The 20,772-nt window shown below is 36.5% G+C and overlaps 1 protein-coding gene across 8 annotated transcripts in view; it reads left to right on the top strand.

Moving 5' to 3' along the window:
- RNF150 (ring finger protein 150) overlaps positions 1 to 20,772 on the top strand; it is a 270,744-nt gene that overhangs the window by 54,477 nt on the left and 195,495 nt on the right. The window lies entirely within an intron of this gene.

Below are 20,772 nucleotides of genomic sequence, written 5' to 3'. Positions count from 1 at the left end.
ATATATGTGTATATATACACGTGTATATATGTGTATATGTGTGTATACATACACATACGTGTATATATGTGTATACATACACATACGTGTATATGTGTATATATGTGTATACATACACATACGTGTATATGTGTATATATGTGTATACATACACATACGTGTGTATGTGTATATATGTGTATACATACACATACGTGTGTATGTGTATATATGTGTATACATACACATACGTGTGTATGTGTATATATGTGTATACATACACATACGTGTGTATGTGTATATGTGTATACATACACATACGTGTGTATGTGTATATGTGTATACATACACATACGTGTGTATGTGTATATGTGTATACATACACATACGTGTGTATGTGTATATGTGTATACATACACATACGTGTGTATGTGTATATGTGTATACATACACATACGTGTGTATGTGTATATGTGTGTACATACACACACGTGTGTATGTGTACATACACACACGTGCACATGTGTGTATGTGTACACACATACGTGCACGTGTGTATGTGTGTACATACACACATACGTGCACGTGTGTATGTGTGTACATACACACACAGTGCACGTGTGTATGTGTGTACATACACACACAGTGCACGTGTGTATGTGTGTACATACACACACAGTGCACGTGTGTATGTGTGTACATACACACACAGTGCACGTGTGTATGTGTGTACATACACACACATACGTGCACGTGTGTATGTGTGTACATACACACACATACGTGCATGTGTGTATGTGTGTACATACACACATACGTGCATGTGTGTATGTGTGTACATACACACATACGTGCATGTGTGTATGTGTGTACATACACTTATATATGACGTATATACATGTATGTATATACATACATATACATGTATATATGACATATATACATGTATGTATATACATACATATACACGTATATATGTATATACATGTGTATATATACGTATATATGTCTCGCTCTGTCGCCCAGGCTGCAGTGCAGTGGCTCGATCTCGGCTCACTGCAAGCTTCACCTACTGGGTTCACGCCATTCTCCTGCCTCAGCCTCCGGAGTAGCTGGGACTACAGGCACCTGCCATGGCGCCCTGCTAATTTTTTTTTTTTTTTTTTTTTGTATTTTTAGTAGAGACGGGGTTTCACCGTGTTGGCCAGGATGGTCCATCTCCTGACTTCGTGATCCGCCCACCTTGGCCTCCCAAAGTGCTGGGATTACAGGCGTGATTATGAACATATCTTTAATTTTAAACTCTTTTTTAAAAAAACTAACACAGACTCCTCTGATTTTGAAAGCAAGCCTGGTAATAGATTAATATGGGATACAGTGAAATCTTCCTTCCCTTGCAAAACAGAGAAGCATGTAAATGGAGCCCCACTCCTCCCCCGGTACACCATTTCAAAATTGCTCGGTCTTCTGAGATTTTAAGAAGAGGGGAAGAGAGAAAAAGGATTGCAGTTGCTTTTATTCATTGAAGTCCCTGTTGGCTTAGGGCATCCCTGTTACCATTCACAATTTACCCCATTTACTGAGGGAATGGTTAAGTACAGGCATCTCTTGGTTGCACTGGGTCTCATTTTGGACAAGGATAAATTCCCAGAGAATTAATTTATGCCATCATTTTTAGAGCATGATGAAATTTTATTTAAAAAAATTTAGAGCAGACTGCTCTGCTTCCCTTGGGACTCTTAGGTTTCAAGAAAAAAAATGATTCTTTTTCTTTCCAGATCAAAATCCCAGAGATTAATACAGGCAACAGCTGCTGCATTTTTGCTTTGTTTTGTTTGAATGCTACTGCAAGAAAACATCAAAGGCTTCATAATTTAGATTAGACAAAACAACCATAATGGGCAGAAAAGCGGGACAAAACCCCAAATAAAGACCATCCCTGGCACAGGCCTCCAGGGCCTCAGAAGTGGCCTGATAATCTACCTTCAGCATGGGTGCAGGGCCAGGATAGCAAAACCTTTGGAGGTGCAGAATCCTGATTTGTTTGTAGTCAGAATCCTAGGCTGGTTGGTCACTTAACCAGGTAGAGGAAACATAAGGAAAAGAAGGCTGGAATCTCCCTCAAGTTATAAACAATGGTAGAAGTTAGTGAAATGGTGGAATGTGGGCTCTGTTCTTGCTTCCACAGCCAGCAGGAGCCCACTTCATCTCTCCCTTCTCTCTTTTAATTTGCAAACAAATTTTTTAACATTTATTTTTTATCTCACATATAATTAAATTTATTTTTTGTACAGGCCGATGAGTTTTCATTAAGAGTTACATAGCACCATCAAAAGCAAGATACAGAACAGTTCCATCAGCCCCAAAATGCTTTTGTGCTGCCTGTTTGCAGTCACATTCTCCCCCATCCCTATCCCATCCCAGATCTGCTTTCCGTCCCTCTTTGTCTTTTCCAGGATGTCATATAGATGGGATCATATGGTATGTAGCCTTTTGCATCTGGCTTCTCCTACTTAACATAATGTATTTGAGATTCATCCATGTTGTATCAACAGTTCACTCCGGAGTAGTATTTTTCTGTATGGATGTGCCATAGTTTGTGTATTCATTCACTCATTGAAACTATTTGTTGATTCCATTTTGGGGCCATTATATGTAAAGCTGCTGTAAACATTTGTGTGGAGGGTCTTGTGTGAACATATGTTTTCATTGCTCTTGGGTCTGCTCTCATTTTGAATGGGTATAACAGATTGATTTCTATCCCCCTTTTTTGTTTCTTCTCCCCCAATATAATAGAAGGAGGTGTAGTGAGTAGAGCTGAAAAGTGCCACAACCCTAAACCAGGTGACTTTTTCAGGATCATGACCAGCCACTTCTCAAGCTTAACCCTTGAAACTTACATTGTAGGATTTGGGAGGCAAGAATAGCAATTCCATTGATATCAAGTGCCTGGAATGGGGATAGAATCAAAGCTGCCCTGCAAACAGGTTCGTCTAGACCATGGGAGAAACTGCCCTTCACTAGCATAGGAATATATTAAATATTTAAAAATAAATACAATTTAAATGAAAAAAACTAAACTATTTAGTATTTACTATTTGAAATATTTTTGTGAATAATATTTGCATTGTATGGGCAATGTGTTTTTATTCAGAGACAAGTAAAGGTCTCAAAAGGGCTGGTTATATCAGTTTGATAGACGTTCCAAAGATGGTCAGGAATGACCATCTTTTATAAGGGAGGTCAGGAATGGAGGAAAATCAGGATCTACCCACAAAGGTGCTGAAATTTAACAGGTAAGTATGTGCAGGAGGAATACTAGATGAAGAACAGTAAAAAGCTCAGTTTGAAGGCTTGACATTATACTGAGCCTTGCATTATTCTGAGACACTGGGGAGCCAGGCCCAGAGTAGCTGGTTAAATCAGATCATATTTGCATGTGCTTCAGAACCTGTGGCCTGATCTTCCACTCCAGATCAAGGAAGGGATTACAGGCAACTGTTTTCAGAGAGGATGAAAAGGAAAACTGAATATCCTGATACAGTTGTTTATTCTTTTTTAAAAAGCAATTTAATTAAGAAATGGGAAATATGCCTAACTCAAGGGTAGTAGAGAGGCGAAATGAATTTGGAGCAAATGACAAATGGAGAAGGGCATTAGAACAAAGCTTGCAAGGTCTGGAAGATACTGGAAATGATTTTTCCTGTACATGTCATCTTTTAGAAAATATTTTTATGCAATTTTAGAAAACTTCACAGAAATCTTTAGAGTTGTTCCTGTTTGCAGTGTTATAAAAGATATGTAATGTTTTAATGTATATTATGTCCTTATACATTTTTATTGAAATTATTGACTGGATAGTATGATCACTTATCTATCAGACCTTTAAAAATATATTTTGAGAGAAAATTATCTTCATTTATTTTTATTTTATTTCACTAGTTTTGGGAGAACAGGTGGTTTTTGGTTATGTCAAGTTCTTTAGTGGTGATTTCTGAGATTTTGGTGCACCTGTCACCTGAGCAGTGTACACTACCTAATGTGTAGTCTTTTATCTGTCACCCCACTGAGAAAATTATCTTCTGCTAGAGATTTTCCCAGCAAAACTTAAGAAAAATTAATAAAGAATGACATAGCAATTTTAGTAAGTACAAGAAATGGAAATATTTTGAGAAGCTAAATGGAAAAAATTTAAGTCCTATTTCAGTTTTAATTAGCTGCAACTCAAATGATGTAGAAAAACAGTATTTCAGAAGCTGCAGTGAATATAAAAATTGTGTTAAAAGAAAAGAAACTAGAGAGATTTTCTAAGTAATTTATGATAAATAATTCAGGGGAAAATACAGTAATATTCTGAATTTTGATTAATAGACTGGGATTAGAGGCTATAATTCTAATTAGTAAACATAACAATGGATATCAGCACTACCCTCAAATTTTTAACTACTATTGCTACATTTTGAAAGTTACTTCCAGATAGGCTTTCCTTAGTTGGCCAACTTTGGTGTAGACCAAGGGTCAGCAAAGTGTGGACCTGCCTGAGGACCAAATCTGGCTGTTTTTATGAATAAAGTTTTACTGGAATACAGCCACACCCGTTTGTTTAAGTATCGCCTATAGCTGCTTTCGCATTACAGTGCAGAGTTGAATAGTTGCAACAGATAATATGGCCCATGAAGCCTAAAATACATATCTTCTGATTCTTAAAAAAACACTTGCCCATTCCTCCCTGCTCTAGAGTCAGCTCTGAAACCAGGGCTTCCCTTAGTTGGGTGACTTTGATCTATATTCAGTTCCTCAGACCAAGATCTTGATTACATTGAAGGAGATTGAATCACACGAACAAAACTCACAGGACACTATATTTAAGACAAAAGAGTTCCACTTTATTAATTTATAGTCAGAAATGTAGCTCCCAAGGGAAATAGAATATGTAATGTGCTGGTTAGGGAGTAGTTTCCATTCACATGGTATTTAGAAGGTGGTTTGGTGTGCAAGGTCAGTGCAAGAGGTTAACTGGATAACCCTAATGGCTAGAGTCTTGGTTGCCATCATATGCTAATTTGCTGTCAGATCCATCCGTTGCCCTTTTCTTGTATCACAAACAGCATTACAGTCCCTCTTGCCAGCTGATTTCTGGGAAAGTTTGGCAATGGGAGGCACTGATGCAACACAGTGGTAGAGGAGAAGCCTGAGAGTGGTATCCTGCTTTGGGTGGCATCTCTGGAGTGGTTATGCCTGCCTTTTTTGGTCTAGATCCCACAGACCAGTCCCAGCCTCTGGGCTTTAGTACCATACCCCTTACTTTTATTACTCTAGTCCTTTAGGGGTGGTAGAACCTCCTACTGATGCTAATCCCTAGGTTGCCTTCATCTCCTCTGTTTGGTTTTTCAGTTTTTTTCTTGTGAACCAATTTCCTTTGTTTGAAGTACTATCATGGTTTCTATTTTCAGATATGACCCAGACTGATACAGGCATCAAGCTTTCTGTCAAAAAGAATTCTGGAATCACTCTTTCCCATTCTGACTGTGGTCAGAATTCCCCTTTATCTGTGGCCAGGCACATCTGTCCTGTCTTACTAACACTCCGTGGTAATGCTGCACAACCAACAAGGCCAGACTTGTGTGTCCATCATTGTGGTTGTGAATTGCATGGCACTGAAACTTGATTCTCTGCTCACAGGATATTGCTTAATATCAGCCACTTCTGTGACCAAAAGATTTTATTCATTATATATTTTTTTAAAGAATCTATTCTCAAAAGTTCAAGATTCATAATTACATTAAATTCTACCATGGTCCATATATATTGGTTATACCTTCCTCCATTGCCTCCAAACTACCAAATTCTTCTGCTGGCCCAGAAGTCCAGGATGGAGGAGTCTCAGGAACAATCCTCTACCTCAGGAATTTTAGATACATTTTAAATACATTTAAAATTTAGATAAATTTTAAATACATATGTGAATCTTCCTTTCCTTTTGTCCCACTGAAAACACACATGCCCAAACCACAAAACACAATGGGCATTAGAATCTTTTTCATCATTCTGTACTCTGTACGTCTCTACTATCCTATGGCCACCTATAATAACTCTGCAAAGAACTTCAGCCACAGTCAAAGTTTATGGTAATGCAGTTTCTGTTTTTCAGAAGTGGTCAGTGGGTAGAAGATTGGTTAGTGGTCACAAAATTTCATCCTTTCGTTTTACCTGGCTCTTTCATAATGTAAAACACTTAACCTGTTGCAATAGTTCTTGTGATGCTGTTGCATGGTTGTAGGTGGAAAGGCCCTCAGTGCTCATGCACTGGAATTTTGCTGCTCACAGTGTGTTTGTTCATGCAGCAGCAGATCATTATCCACACTCTGGGATCTTGTTTAGCATGAAAATCTGAGGCCCCAGACCTAATGCATCAGAATCTGCATTTTAACAAGTTTCCAGGGTGATTGATATGCACAATTAAGTTTAAATAGTACTGCCCTAGAAATTGCTTGAAAATATGGCAGAATCTCACATCTACACTTGATTCTTTTTCCCCCACAAAGAATAAAAAATAAATGTTACCAGGACTTGACAATGCCAGCCTTGGCATTATAGCTTTTGGTCTTTGGGACTGTACAAATGCAGTGCTGTCAAGATTTTCTGAATGCCTTTATTCTGAAAGAATAAGAGCTCCCATCATTATCTCTTTTGATTCTGTCTGTCCTTCCCAAAAGTGTGTAGGTGGCTCTGTTACCCATAAAATTATCCCAGTGCCTCTTAACATATGTCCTTTCAAGAGCCATAGGATGTTGTATTTTCATTGGAGAATGTAATCACACTCAGAAAACAAGTATTTAGATTTGTACCATATTTTAAATTAATTACACTCTAGGCCAAAATGTTTTATGTTTTTTCCAGCAACAAATTTCCTCCTTTGCTCCCTCCCTCAATCCCTCCCTGCTTGTTTTTATTTTCTTCCTATTTCCTTTTTTCTTGTTGATAATGCAAAAGTATTTGAGGTCTTCAACTCTTAAAAATTAAACTGGAAATACTACCCAATTTTCTTATTCCATTTTTAAAAGACCATAAAATTTACCAGTAATAACCTGGGAACTACTTTTTTCTTGTTTGATCAACCTCAGTGCTAAAACTTGCTATATAATTTGAGTGATAGGAGCCACTTTAGTTCACTGAGAAGAATGTATCTTGGCTGGACATGGTGGCTCATGTGTGTCATCCCAGCACTTTGGGAGGCCAAGGCGGGCAGATCACATGAGGTTAGGCGTTCGAGAGCAGCCTGTCCCACATGATGAAACCCCATCTCTACTAAAAATACCAAAATTAGCTCGGCATGGTAACACATGCTTGTAGTCCCAGCTACTTAGGAGACTGAGGCACAAGAATTGCTTGAACTTGGGAGGCAGAGGTTACAATGAGCCGAAATCATGCCACTGCACTCCAGCCTGGGTGACAGAGTGACTCTGTCTCAAAAAAAAAGTATCTTGACTCTGTTCCAGTGGTAGAAAAAGATATTTTATATGTGATTTGTTTTTCATAGAAATACTTAATTTTTACCTCTATCCTTGGATGATTGCAAAACCCTTCTGTTTGCCTTCTGCTCTGGGCTTTTTGACATGTTTCCTATCTTAACATAAAAAGTCTTTATGAGAAATTATCCTCTTTGAACTCAATAGGAATCATAGTGGAAAGCTCTAAAAGACCACCTTTTAGTAATTTATAGTCATGTCCTTTGGCAAATAACCAAATAATTATGAGGTGGTATTGATTGGTCGAGAAAACCAATGTAGATCATTGGGAACAAAGATTTTTCTTCCTCAACAATAGGAGATGATATGCCCTAAATGTTATCAAAGTACCCCATCTCTGATCATATAAGACAGGCACTAAATGCTTGGCCTAGAACTCTCTGGTTCTTTCATATTGGGCTGATTGTTTCTGCTATGTAGGCATATCCAGCCACAGACTTTCATTTGATGAGTCCAAGGAATACCCTGGCAACTCGTTGCAGGAGCTACAATTAAGCTGATCTGTTTGGACTCTATTAACCCAGAGTTTGTGGACTTCTTTTCCTGCTGACTTGCACTTTCTTTGCTTTCTCTCTGAAGAAAAATTTGACTTAGCAATAGCTTAAGGATGATTTCACATTCTTGCAAAATGGTAGTTTTTTAGATAAGTTCAATTACTCTATATACATGTATTCTACAACAGATTATCTATTCTTAAAGCAATTGCACATAAAAACTGAATTAGGCATGCCTTGACGTATTTGCAAGTACAGTCCTGTGTCACATAACATTTTGGTAACGACGGACCACATATATGACAGTAGTCCCATAAGATTATAATACCCTATTTTAATTGTACCTTTTCTGTATTTAGATGTGTTTAGATACACAGATAACATTGTGTTATGATTGGCTACCGTATTCAGTACAGTAACATGCTATACAGGTTGGTAGTCTAGGAGCGATAGGGCATACCACATTAGCCTAGGAGTGTAGTAGGCTGTACCATCTAGGTTTGTATAAGTACATTTTATAATGTTTGCACAACAACAAAGTCACCTAATGACACATTTCTCAAAATATAGCCCTGTTAAGTGAAGCATAACTGTAATTAATCTGAAGTTATTTAAAAACATACATGGTATATTTTCCGTACATATTACTAATAATTCAGACTTTATATTAATTTACGTCAGTAGTCAACCAAACAGTCTACATTATTTGTTTTGTGCTTTTGTGTATCTTTAGTGTTTGGGGGGAAATATGCTTCCCAAAAAAATCTGTAGAAATATCATCAGCTTATTTCATAGCAGAATGCTTACTAAGGTACTATAGCTCTTTGCTTAGAAAATTGTAGAACATGTATATTATTGATGTACATAACTCATTTAGTATCAAGACAGATTTGTATTTGTGTTTAAAAGTTATTAGAAGTGTAAACTCACTGAAAAATTATATAAGGTGGCATCATCATTTTTTAAGATTAGGCTTCAATGTCTAATTTCTGTTTGCTTATTTGTTCACAGTACAATGATCTCTTTTGACACGCTCCCTGTTGAAAGGAAACATTGCTACCCTTGCAAAAAATAAGCTAATCTTACAGATGATGGAGATATATGCGTCTCATATTTAAAGTATAATTGATAGAGTGTGAAAATTACTGAGGAATGGATTTTTTTTCGCACATATACTGAACAAATGATAGCTTTTAACAATTGCACCCTGTTCTAATGTTCTTGCATCCAGAGGGGAAGGGTCATAAGGAAAAAGAATTTAACAGTGGGAGGAGGAAGTTCTTGCTGATTCATCCCTCTCCAAATGGAACACACTGGGATCAGATGAATCAAATAGTGTTGAGGGCGAAGGTTTAGAAGACAAGTAGAATGAAAGGTCTGGGGATGTGAACCACCCATGCACAGAGAATGCCTGCAGTGTGTTAACTCAACAGGAGCAGCTTCAGGAAAGAAGCCTTTTCTGATTTTACTGCATAAAGGGAGAGGATTCCAGCTGATTTCAACATCAAAATAGAGATAGATATGCTGATTCCACATCATCTCTATTTGGGGGATCATATGAGCCCTCCATGACTGTGTGGGTAGACAGAGGTCATCCAAGCCAAAGGAGTTGGCATTTAGTAGACCGAGAAAGGTGAATGTTAATATCATACCCCACTGGTCTTGAGGACATCAAGGTCAGTTTTTCCTCATGACCAGAAATATTTAGTATTATTAAGGACTGGACTCAGTAACTTAATAATTATGATGAATGTCAATGAATTTCTTCCTAGCACATATACAGCTTATCTTACTACCTTCTAAAATTTGCCTTTCTTAGGTTCACAGAGACTATGCAATGTAAAAAAAAAATTGAAAATAAATAAAATTTGCCTTTCATTAGGCACTATCTCTTAAGTTAACTAAGCAGTTAGCCCCTGGTATAGAACACTTGAAATGTATTACAAATAGGAGGATTTTTTTCCCTACATTTTGTAAACTCTTTCTAATAGTTTCATATAAATTTTTAATAGAGTCAGAAACATTCAGAAATCAATAATCTCAGAAAATTCCTTCATGTTGTACATTTCTCTCTGTCATTTTTCTTCCCTACCCCTGCCACTCATGCACAGATAGCATGTTTGTGGCCATATTTTAGATAGTAACCCAGGACACAAGGGTTAATTGCTGATTGTAGAGAAGCAAGCTGATCTGGAGACATCAAGCCCTATGGCATGCTTAGAACTTATTTAAGAATTATCAAGGCCAGGTGTGGTGGCTCATGTCTGTAATCCCAGCACTTTGGGAGGCCGAGGTGGGCAGATCACCTGAGGTCAGGAGTTCAAGATCAGCCTGACAAACATGGAGAAACCCCATCTCTACTAAAAATACAAAATTAGCCGGGCGTAGTAGCACATGCCTGTGATCCCAGCTACTTGGGAGGCTGAGGCAGGAGAATCGCTTGAACCTGGGAGGCGGAGGTTGCAGTGAGCGGAGATCGTGCCATTGCACTCTAGCCTGGGCAACAAGAGTGAAACTCCGTCTCAAAAACAAACAAACAAAAATTGTAAAGCCACGTCATAGTGTCAAACCCTCTGCCCTGCCTTTAATTCAACAAATAGCACTTGAAGGGGTACTACCTCTCCCTTCAGTGATACCTACTCCCCTCCCTTTTCTGCCCATCACCAGGTTACCATTTTGTTTTTGTCTTTTATTTTGCTGTGGTTTTTAATACGAGGACAGTGTAAACATAATTATCTTTATATTTTTAAATTTTTTTTGTTGTTGTTAGAGATGGTGCTGTGCTGTCCAGGCTGGAGTGCAGTGGCTGTTTACAGGTGTGATCATAAAGCATTACAACCTCAAACTTCTGAGCTCAAGTGATCCTCCTGCCTCAGCTTCCCAAGTAGCTGGAACTACAGGAATGCACAACTATGCCTGGTGATTAGCTTTATTGTAACGGAGAAAAGCCAAGCTGTGTTCAAGTCATTCTAGACAAAACCATTGACCTCATAATATTTACAAACTATAGGCCAAAGCGGAAACATACACAGACAACAATGGTTAAGATTTTCCAAGTGCCTGTCATATACCAGGCAGAGTAGTATACGTTTTCTTACGGAGTCCACAACATTCAGATCTCACCTTTGTCATTTACTAGCTCTGTGGCCTTGGTTTTGTCAGATGTAAAATGGGAAAATTAGTAGCACTTAATTCATAAGGTTGTTGCAAGCACTCTATTAGTTAAGCAAATGTTCAATGTATGTTTTATGATTATTAAGTAGAACTTTTAAAGTAAAAAGGAAAAATAAAAAAGAAATGTTGAACAGCTTTGGTTTAACCAGGAGGTCTGTTTTTTAACTTTCATTAAATCTGTTTATGAAGCCATCAGTCCTTTTTTTTTTTTTTTTGTATAACTTTTTGTCGTTGATTCATTACAAAATGGTTCTTATAGCTTAGTAAGCAGGAGAGGCTAAGGCCAAAACCTTTGGCTAGAATAAAGGGTCTGAGTATTGGTTATATAACTTTTGTAATTATAAACCCTACAACTGTCACAAACACACACATAACCTGCATACAAATGCACAGACACACACACATATGGGCACACACATGAAACTGTGAGAATCTGTAAAATCTGCAATAGATTTTTGTATCCCAAGAGTCTAGCATAATAATTTGTGCATAGTATGTTCTAAATAATTAGTTGGTTCCTACTGATAGACCCAGTTTTGTCTGGTCCTTCTTGAAAAGCTAAAATAAAACAATGTCCACCCCCAACCAGCCCTTTCCCAAGTGACTACTGGAAATGTAAGGTGGCACAATGTTTCAGAAAAACAATTTGCTTATTTTTATCAAGAATCTTTTTTAAAGGTCCATATAATTTGTCCTACTAATTTAACTTCTGAGACTGTATCATAAGGAAATAGCAGCTTTACCATAAAGATATTTATGTCTGTATCTGCTTATTCAAAAAGAAAAATTTTGGCATAACCTAAATGGCTGTAAGAACAGAAAGGAAGATAATTAAGTAAACCTTGGATGCTTCACTAAATTTGGAAATCCATGTCCTTTTGGAAGGGAATTCCTTCAACTTTGAAATTTTGTTTATTTATATCATTGAGATAACATCTGCTTAATTCAGATCCTTCTGTGAGAAGGTAAGATATGCTATAAATAAAAAAGTTGCTAAACGCATTTCATATTTATAGTATAAGTTTATAAATTGTTAAAATTGTCTGTAAAAAGATTCTTTAAACAACAAATATTATGTCATCTGAAAAAGGAATACAAAATGGTCTACAAAGTAGAATCTCAACTATCTAAACAATGCATAGGAACAAGATCAACTGGCTAGATGTCATGTTGTTCAAAGGTGCTGCTCAGCCATAAAAAAGAATAAAATCGTGTCCTTTGCATCAACATGGATGCCATCATCCAAAGCAAATTAACACAGGAACAGAAAACCAAATACCACACATTCTCACTTATAAGTGGGAGCTAAGCGCTGGGTACACATGACCATGAGGATGGGAACAATGGACACTGGGTACCACTAGAGGGCGGAGAAAGGGAGGGGTACAAGGGCTGGAGGACTGCCTTTTGGATACTGTGCTCATTGCCTGGGTGACAGGATCATTCATACCCCAAATTTCAGCATAATACAATATACCTATGTGACAAACCTGCACATGTATTACCAGAATCTAAAATGAACATTGAAATTATAAAATTAAGAATATAAGATAATGTGATAAACAACAATAAGAAAAGAACAAATCCCTGCCTAGGAATCTTATGCAGAAGCTCTTGATAAGGATATTTTCATATTCTGCGAGCTTAAAGTTTTCAGAGAACACTATTGTGTATTAAACTATCTTGTATATGTAAAGGAAAGAAAAAACAAAATAAAGGTGCTGCCTCTAAGTGGTAAGATTATGAGTGATATTTTTTCCTTCTAGATGCTTTATATGCATGTAGACCTTTCAAACTTGCTACTGTATGTGCGTGTGTGTGTGTATGCATACATATATATACACATACATATATATACATATACATACCTATATATGAGAGCTATATATAAGATGCATGTTTATCTTTATATCGTGTATAATACAGAACATAAAACAATGACAATTTTACACAAAGACTCAGAAGGAAGAGTAATAATTTCATGCATTTAAGAAACAGATTTGAATATAGTGTTTCTTCCACATCTTATGTTACCTGAGCATAATGGATATAATTTCCTTGTTTTAGTTTTAATAAGGTTATTTCTCTGCTGTAGTATGAAAATGTGTCTCCTAAGTCTTCAAACTGTACGAAATCAAAAGATAACTCAGTTACAGGTTGTTTGGGAAAAGTACTTAGTGTACTTAAAACATTTCTACTTTAATTTTTGTGTCTCATAATTATCAGATTTATTCTCTTTCCTGAAATATTTTAATGGATTTTAAAATCTATGTACTTTTGGAAGGCGATTCCTTCAATTTTGAAGTTTATTTATGTCAGTTGAGGTAGGACCTACTTAATTCAGATCCTTTTGTGAATCGGTGGAATATGCTATAAGTTAAATCTGTGAATGACTCAAAGTCAGAGAGGATATTTTAAGTGTTATATTTTTATGAGTATATTATGTCTTAATTTTTTTGTGTGTAGTTGCTACTGTGCTCTTTAGGCAGAGTAAGTCTAAATTTGCAAGGCTTCCTTGGAAGCAAAGATGAGAATTTGACATTTTTCTTTGATATGCTTGTAACTAATTTTCTCTGAGAAAAGTCAGATGTCTCTTGCAGTGAGTATGATGGCATTTTCCCACTTATGTGTATTGTGTTAATTTCTCCCATCTTTTAGAAGAGCAATATTGCATATTGTTTATTGTAGGCCATACTGGGGTTAAATAGTGCATACCACTAGTCTGATTATTTTCAAGAACTATTTCTGTTGCTATCACATTAATAGAAGCTAATATTTAGCATTAGTTGATGAGTTCTGCTTCCAAGCATTCCTTTTTTAAAGAGTATATTTTATTTATCTCCAATGTGTGAACAAATAGCTCAGAATTGTTTTCTGAAATGGTATGGAAAGAATAATGAAGCCTCCATGCAGTCATAAAAAATGAGAATTTAGGCTAATATCTGCATGGAATCTTCTGCGAATGTACATCCATGCAGTACCAGGATATCAGAGATGATATAAAGCTTTTTTTTTGCCTTGGGTTTTTTATATCTTTTTTTTTTTTTACTTTTTTTATTATTATACTTTAACTTCTGGGGTACATGTGCAGAACGAGCAGTTTTGTTACATAGGTATACACGTGCCATGGTGGTTTGCTGCACCCATCAACCTATCACTTACATTAGGTATTTCTCCTAATACTATCCCTTCCCTAGCCCCCCACCCCACAAAAGGCCCCAGTGTGTGATGTTCCCCTCCCTATGTCCATGTGTTCTCATTGTTCAACTCCCACTTATGAGTGAGAACATGCAGTGTTTGATTTTCTGTTCTTGTGTTGTTTGCTTAGAATGATGGTTTCCAGCTTCATCCATGTCCCTGCAAAGAACATGAACTCATCATTTTTGTGGCTGCATAGTATTCCATGATGTATATGTGCCACATTTTCTTTATCTAGTCTATGACTGATGGACATTTGGGTTGGTTCCAGGTCTTTGCTATTGTGGATAGTGCTGCAATAAACATACATGTGCATGTGTCTTTATAGTAGGGTTTTTCATATCTTTTTATAATTCACATTGGTAGATAATACAAATGTAAAGCTTAAAGTGAATTAAAAACCTTTGTTTACATTTTACCCTTGATATCTGTGTTTAATTTCAGATTTGACTATTTATCACATATTTGTCTATTATCCACCATAACCCATACTACACAGAATCTTGGAAGCCAAAATACATTTTCTTTTATTTTCTTTTTTCTTTTTAGTTTTTTTAGGGATAGAGTCTCGCTCTGTCACCCAGACTGGAGTGCAGTGGCTCAGCCATGGCTCAGTGCAACCTCAACCTCCTGGGCTCAACCAGTCCTCCCACCTGAACTTTCCAAGTATCTGGGATTGCAAGTGCATGCTACTACATCTGGCTAATTTTTAAATTTTTGTAGAGATGGAGGTCTCACTATGTTGCCCAGGCTGGTCTTGAACTCCTGGGCTCAAACACTCCTCCCTCCTTGGCTTCCCAGAGTGCTAGGATTACAGGCGTGAGCCACTGTGTCTGAACATAAATTTTATTTAATAGTTTTGTTATGGCCACCTTTTTCAGTCATGAAGATGAATGTGTTTGCAATAAAACATGGAATTGTTTGAAATGAAATATAAGCTATTTAGAAATAATATTTGATAGCTGTAGAAGCTTCAATCAAATGTTTTTAAAGTCCATATTTTTATTTCTTTTTTTATATTTCCATCACCTAATTCATTTGGAGATAGAATTTACCTCTTCACATAGCAAAGTGTATATTTAGAGTTTTATAGTATATAAACTAGGTTCTGTTGTGAATTTTAATTTTAATCAAATAGTTCTCTGAAAACTCTTTTTAAATGGCTGAGAATATTAGAAACCAGAAATATAAACACTAAAGACTGTTAAAGTTTTCTGTTTTATTCTAAGGAGGGATTACTTAGATAGAAAGTTTTTTTTTTTAATTATGAAATTCCTCAAATAGTCAGATTCTTTAAATCATACATTTTCAGGTAAATTGTCTCAACGTTCCCTGTTACTTTTTATAGCTAAAGCTAAATTTTTTTATTAGAATTCTTAGTGATTAGTTGATGATACTCAATACAAGGTTTTTTAATGTTAGGAGACAAATTACTGCAAAAAAAATAGAGAATTGCAGCTGGGATGAATTCTAAAAAGAAATGCAGGAAAATTGGACCCTGGAGCAAAACCATCAAACTTCTGATTCAAGCACACATTCTTTTAGATTTTAAAAAATGTATATGACTTTATGGTTGAAAGCAAATAGGCAAGAGAACATTCCATTTGATGACTGATTATAGGCAGTCAACTTTTTTTTTAACCTAGTATATTTAGACTTTGTGGATATGATGCAAAACCAAAATCATTGGAATGTGTGTCTGGAAAAGACCAAAGAATGATAGAATTACAGTCAAAGCAGACATAGTGATTCGACTAAACATACAGCCCATTGGCTGTGTTGTTGATGGCCAACAAAATCTCAGTGAGAAAAGGACTGCTGAGAAGGAATGGGTCCTGTAGGAAAGACTTTGGAGCCCATCTTTGGAGAAAGATCATGGATGTAAAGTAGAGAGAGCAGAACAAACCACAGGATACAGGATAGGGGCACAATATTGTCTCCTGTTGCTCTCAGTTTTGTGAAGAAACCTAAGCTGACATGACAGTCCTCTCCAAATGTTTAATGACCTTCCTCTGTTGTCTAAAAACTGACCACTTAACTGGTAAGGGCCAGTTAACACAGTCATCCAGCCAGCCACTTATTCGTTTGTTCATTCATTCAACACAGTTTATCATGTGTCAACTCTGTTGCACTGGGACCTTATGTGAGGACACAACTGGTGCCTTCAAGACACTTTATCTAGTCGGGAGTGGTGGGGGCAACCATGGAAAATGGGAAAACCTAATGGTTAACATTTATTAAGTAAATGATTGTACATCAAGCCCCATGCTAAATATTTTATCTATAACATCATACTTAATACTCATAATAATCCTTTGAAGTAGTTATTGGTGTTCCCCTATTTTGAAATGAGGAATTCGAGGGGTAGGACAGTATAATAGTTGTCTAATGTGATATTGCTAGTAACAGATCAAGCCTGGATTGAGACACAGTACAGTCTGATTTAGCCCCATGCCATGCCTACCACTACATGAAGGTGGAATATTCGGCAACTGTTACTAAACATGATTTCAGTGATTATGTATTGGCCAAAATATGTTCACAGAATATTTCGTGGGAAAAGGCAGACTAAAAATCAAAGGGAAAATGTATTCTCAATTTTAAAAAGCTACCAAAATTTTCACAGTCCCTGGATGGTAAGATTCAAGGTAAGGGATTTTCTTCCTTCTCTTCTTCCTTTTTCCTTCTACCCCTCTTCTTCACCCTCCCCACTCCTCTTCACCCCTTTCTTTCTCCTCCCCTTCCACCTTTCTTTCTTTATGTATTTTCCAAATATTTATAATGTGTATATAGCAGTCTTATACTATGCAACATATTATTAAAGTTTTACTTTAATAACACAATTCCGATATATGAGGAAATAAAATAGATATTTAGTCATTTTAACAGGGATGTATCCATTTGGTGTATCAAGATCAGAATAAAAATTGTGTATATGCATTTTATTGGTAATATATATTTTAAATTTTTATGCATGGATTTGCTTCATCCAGGAGTTCATAGCACCCTAGCCACAGTAGCTTCCTATTAATGCTAAAGGCTTATTATTTGAATTTTATTAAAGAGTAAGCAGTGTTGCATTTCATTAGGAGAAAACCTCTTTGAGTTATTATGTCCAACATAGTGAAGTTTAGTCTTTATGCCCACCACTTTCAGAGCACAAGGGCTTCTGCACATGGGGTTTGGTCTTATCGATGGGACAGGGTGTCAACAGTAGGGTGTTGGTCTCTTGCCGAGGTTTGCTATGTGTGAAGTAAAGAAGAGCAGATACCAGAATACAGGGGCTCCAGCAAAGAGACAGCTGATGCATGTCAAAGAGGTGAGAGGTTATCAGGAAACCAAGGAGGTCCACTGGGAGGCTAGTAGGGTATGTATTTCTCACTCATAAGTGGGAGCTAAGCTATGAGGATTCAAAGTCATAAGAGATATATAATGGACTTTGGGGACTCGGAGGGGAAGGTTGGGGAGGTGGGAGATGAGACTACTTATGGGGTACAGTATACACTCTCGAGTGATGGGTGCACTAAAATCTCAGAAATCACCACTGAGGAACTTATCTATGTAACCGAGAACAATCTGTACACCAAAAACTATTAATTTTTTTAAAAGAAATAACACCATGAACCTTTTTGCTGCTATCTTTCTAAATCATACCTAAATAATTTAAAATTGTTTTACAATTATATATAATAATAAAATTATGCACATAATTTTAATTATGTGAAATATAATTTAGATATAACCTATTATATAAATATAATTTAAAAAAATAAGAATTAACATTTATTGAATGTTACCATATGCCTGCCACATGCCAGGCACTGTTTTAAGTACTTACTGTCCCAAAATGAATCTCAAAAGCTAAAATTGGGGTCAGTGGAGCCTAATGGTATACCAGTTAATGCTTCACAATTTCTTATCAGATAGTTACCAATTTTTACCTCCATTTTATAGATGAGGAAACCAAAACACAGAGAGGTTAAATAACTTGCAAAGAACATGCAGCTAATATTTGGATAGTCAAGATTTGTCATAGCCCTTCATTCTTAAGTAACTACACTATTATCAATCATATATAATATTTTTAAAAAACAGTTATGCATTTTAGATAGTCACATTTTCTTCTTTCCTCAAGCCCTGGGCCCTGTTGACTGTAATCATCAAAGACTGCAAGAATGAGGAGTAAGGGAAAAGAGAGGAAGCCAAGAGGCATTAGTAAGCCATGATTCTCTAACCTAGTCCTGAGACCAGGGCTCCCAGATGGGAAGGGGAAGAAGCTGAGAACAAGCGGCGTTTTTCCCTCACGCCTTCATGTCTTCAGCTACTGAGGAAAGAGCTGAGGATTAGGTGTAGGGGAGGAAAGGAATGCAGAGGCTATCTCTTCCTTCTTCTGTTGCATATTTTAGCAATGTGCTACAAAGGCCTCAAGCAGAGGAGAAAGGAGAGGAGGAACAACCTGAGACTCTAAAGTATAAAAAGACCGTGGGTAATCCAGCAAAGATTGTCAGTGCTGAATATTCAACCATCTCTCCTACCAGCCCACACCCCTGCCCCTCACACCCTTCTCTTTTAAGGACCTTGGGCAGGTGTTTAAGTATTTTGAAATTTATGTTAATTGTAAAAATAGCTGCTATTTTTAGAAATAGAGATGGGAGTCTCACTATGTTGCCCAGGCTGGTCTTGAACTCCTGGGCTCTAGTGATCTTCCTGCCTCAGCCTCTGAAAAGGCTAGGGTTACAGATGTGAGCCACCATGCCCAGCCAAAATAGCTGGCATGTCTGTTTATATCTAGTTCATAGACAATGTAATGTGCAAAAAATTACAATGTCTTAAAATTTGGTTAATAGAATGATTCTCGTCTTTATCACGGACCATATATAACAGGATATCTTAAAATAGGAATATAATAAACTGCCTTTAAAATATGATTCAGTAAAAAATAATTTATGCAAAATTTGGAATCAACAGTTACCCTCTTGATGTAAAGAGAGGAACACCTAAATTATGTACTGCTCTGGCGTGTTAGTACCTAGACTCGTTTGTAGCCCATAGGTATTTAATAAATGCTGACATAACATGCACTCCACTATTTTCGAAGTGCACACCTGTGTGTAGGGTATATGAATAAAAGTTTCTGAGGTGTGAATTCTTTCATCATTTAAAAAATAAGCATGATTCCTGTATAGCTGGATTTTCTTTTTATCAGTTGTAGAAAATCCTCAGATATTATACTTCAAATATTGCCTCCCTTCCTTTCTATTTTATTTTTTCCTTTTAGTACTCTCATTAAATATACATTAAACCTTCTCATCCCCTGTCCTCTATATCTCTTAACCTCTTTTGCATATTTTCTATCTCCAGGGCTCTGTGCTGCATTCTGAGTAATTTCTCCTGATCCATCATTCAGTTTACTAAGTCTGTCTTTAACTGCTTAAATGGTTGCTTAATCCTCAGAGTTCATTTTACCCAATTTTGGCATTTGAGTGTCTGTTATGAGCAATTCTAACTGCTTTTAAGAAGCATGAGGCTTTTATTATTTCTTAGAGGTCTTCCAAAAAACAAAAAGAATTTACGAATTTTAAAGGAATAAAATTCATTCTCTCTTGAAACTATCATATGGTTGCATTGGATCATTTTATCACTTTGCTCTTCTATATAGATGACTTATAAAAATGACTTTAAAATATGAGCAATGAAAGGATCCACTGTGTCCAGATGATAAGCAGGGATGAGTATTTTTCCAGCCATACTCTGGATTAGGCCTTCAATAGAGTATTTTTAATTTCAATAGCTATGATTTTTTCTAAAGGTTTCCTATTTCAATCTTCTAATTCACTAACCAATCTTCATTTTACATTGCCTGTATGAACCTAGACTTTGTAATTATTCCCAAACCTTTCCATCTTTATCAAGACATACCACTGTTCCTTCCAAACCACTTTTTATTACCAATTTCTGAGCTAAAAACTATAGCCAAAGTTGTTTCACTTTAATTGTGCTCTTCAATAATAACATTGACATTTCTTTATGTGTGTGAATTTTAAAGTAATGGCATTTTACAAAATGCTGCCAGTATTTTAACCTCAATTTTCTTGTTCGTTATCACATTTGCTTTAGCAATTTCTCTGGTACTCTGCATGATTGTAGTTTCAATTTGATATGTGCACTCACCTCATCCTTTTATTAAATTAATACCTAATACAGTTCAGAGCCATGTCTTGCTCACATTTCTCAGTATTGGATAATTCTTGTTTATTAGATTTATAGGCCTGTAGATTCACTATCGCAGCTCTCTTGGGCAATTTATCTGAAGATAGAGGGTTGCTATTTATGTCTTTGCCATCAGCACATTAACTTGTAAGAAGAATTGGGGGTTGGGGGAAAGACATGACTTGACA

This window comes from Pongo abelii, chromosome 3 (genome assembly GCF_028885655.2).
Source record: "Pongo abelii isolate AG06213 chromosome 3, NHGRI_mPonAbe1-v2.0_pri, whole genome shotgun sequence".
NCBI classification, from domain to species: Eukaryota; Metazoa; Chordata; class Mammalia; order Primates; family Hominidae; genus Pongo; species Pongo abelii.
The sequence above is the reverse complement of the archived record's forward strand: the minus strand, read 5'-3'. Positions and strand labels throughout refer to the sequence as shown.